This window comes from Colossoma macropomum, unplaced genomic scaffold (genome assembly GCF_904425465.1).
Source record: "Colossoma macropomum unplaced genomic scaffold, Colossoma_macropomum, whole genome shotgun sequence".
Taxonomy (NCBI): Eukaryota; Metazoa; Chordata; class Actinopteri; order Characiformes; family Serrasalmidae; genus Colossoma; species Colossoma macropomum.
Genome location: NW_023494796.1, coordinates 20,702,581 through 20,704,885, shown reverse-complemented (window position 1 = coordinate 20,704,885; position 2,305 = coordinate 20,702,581).

The window sequence follows — 2,305 nt, the reverse complement described above, 5'->3', positions numbered from 1 at the left end:
CTGGCTATTCCAGCATTGGCTGGGTGCTAACTCACTCACAATAGCGGCGCTGATGCTAGCTTCAATGGCAACAAAATTTGAAGTAACAATTCTTCCTTTGGAAGTGCTCTTCTCTCGTTTGGTAATGCACTCTTCAACACGGTGAGATCTTAGACATCTCTTTTGTCTTTGGTTTGAGAAATAAGTAACAATTCACTCTTTCCTCCAGTCTCATTGGGCAAATTTTCAAACTATAAAGTTTTTCAGAGGTATCCTCGTGCATAGTTACAGTTGCTAGGCTATGAAGGACTAACTGGGTGAACCAATTTACTACAGCGCCACCCTGCGGCAGACCAGCGCTGCAGCTTTAGATAGTTAAAAATATTAAAGACAGAAGCTTGCAGATTGTGGGTGAAGCAGCTAAACAATGAAATTTCCCTGAATTTGCTTTTGAGTGCCTATATTTCCCTAACAAACAGCGTGGGCCCACCAAAAATTTGATATTGAGACACTACTTCACGCCCTGGTTTTAGTGAAGAAAAAGACATGCGTGAGGCCATGAGTTCTGCTATAAGAAGTGTTCTTTTACTGACACCAGCAGAAAAGGCACATAACACAGCTAGGGATAGCAGGTAAGGTCACTACTAGCCATAGCTTTGCCTTTTATGGTAGCTCCAAACCTCACTGGGCAACACAATGAACACATAAACACACCTAACAAGCAACAACAACAGCAATAACAAATCTATGCATCCTTCAAGTCCTTCTCTCTCTGCACAGAGCACATGGCAGCCACCACAACATTACCTCTTATATTAATGCAATCACAGATTTAGGTTACTGCTGTCTTTAGGGCAAGACTTTCCCTAAACTTGGAAAAAAAAAACTTGAGTAAACTCAGCAAGCATTAAGTCAGATCATCTCAAGTTCATATGGAAGTGCTAAATAAAGATCTCCATGCTGAAGAAGAGTGAGACTTAACCTCACATATACAGGGCAGACTTTTCATTCAGAGTAAGCTCTGGAAGCTTTACATTTTATTAAGATTTTATTTCAGGGCAGTTACTTTTGAGCTGTTTCTTCTGGCTAGTTTTCCTAACTGGTGGTGTCTTGTTTAAAGGCAGAGACAGGCCTTTTAACTGATTTTACTGTGATTATCTGTTTTTTGATTTGGGTTTTACAGATTAAAGTTGAAATTAAAGTAATAAGACTACTTCTCCAGGGAGGAATAAGTAATTCCATACAGTCCGGTTTGATAGAAGATCTGTAAAAGATTACTTTTTTGAGTAGCTACCAACACTGGCACACAATCTTTGATTTATGACTTGTGCATCATAGCATCATAGTTTCACAAATGACCACTCACAAGGATTGTGGAGTGTGGGAGGAAACCAAAACACACAGAGGAAACCCATGCGAAAAGGAGGAGAACATGCAAACTCCACACAGAAAAGATCCTGGTCACCCGGACGGGGAATCAAACCCAGGCCCTTCTTGGTGTGAGGTGACAGCAAGGAACACATTTTCAACACAGGCACACTTGCCCTCAGTTAAGCTAGTCTCAGTGAGATTCTTAGCTGGCTTAGCAAACTTTGTGATGCAAACTGATTATGAAGACTAGACATAACTTACATAAACTTTGTGACTAACTGTTTATCAGGCTTAAGCTTCAAGTCTAGAATGAGGAGTGCTCTTTTTGTTTTAGCTCACTGTGCAGACTGTAGCTTGTGTTAGATTGCAATGACTGGTTAAGTTCTGCTGCTGGAGTTCACATTTACATTATCCCTCACCTCTCCAAGGGCTCACATAACAAACTTCACTTCATCTAATAAGGTATTGAGTGCAGGGTGACCATGATAGGTTTTCAAAGAAGTGGACACTGGGGGCAGGAGGGCTACATGGAGCAGACTATAGAAAGCAAATGTCAACATGAAAGCAAAGCTAAATCTCAGACATTTTAGGCAATTCAGAAATACCAGCCAGACACATTTTTTAGATCTCAAAAAGATGACAAGTCCTAGAAAAAGTGGACATTTGTAATGGCAAAGAAAATGCCATGAACAAAACTAGTGTGCCTTGCCTACAAAACAGCAGGAGGACTCTTAGGAATTGCTTTTTGTGCTATTTGAGCCAAAGGCCACAAATTATTTGCTGCTGTATTTACCAGATTTAGCCAACGATTTTCAACACATTTTTGAAACACTACCTTGGCTTTCAGTTTCGGGTTTATAGTTTTCTCTCCATTCAAGGAAACAGTAGCTTTGGCCTTGTATGAGTGGACATAATTGCCTGGGGGGCGTTGCCAAGCCAGCCAGAGAGTGGACAG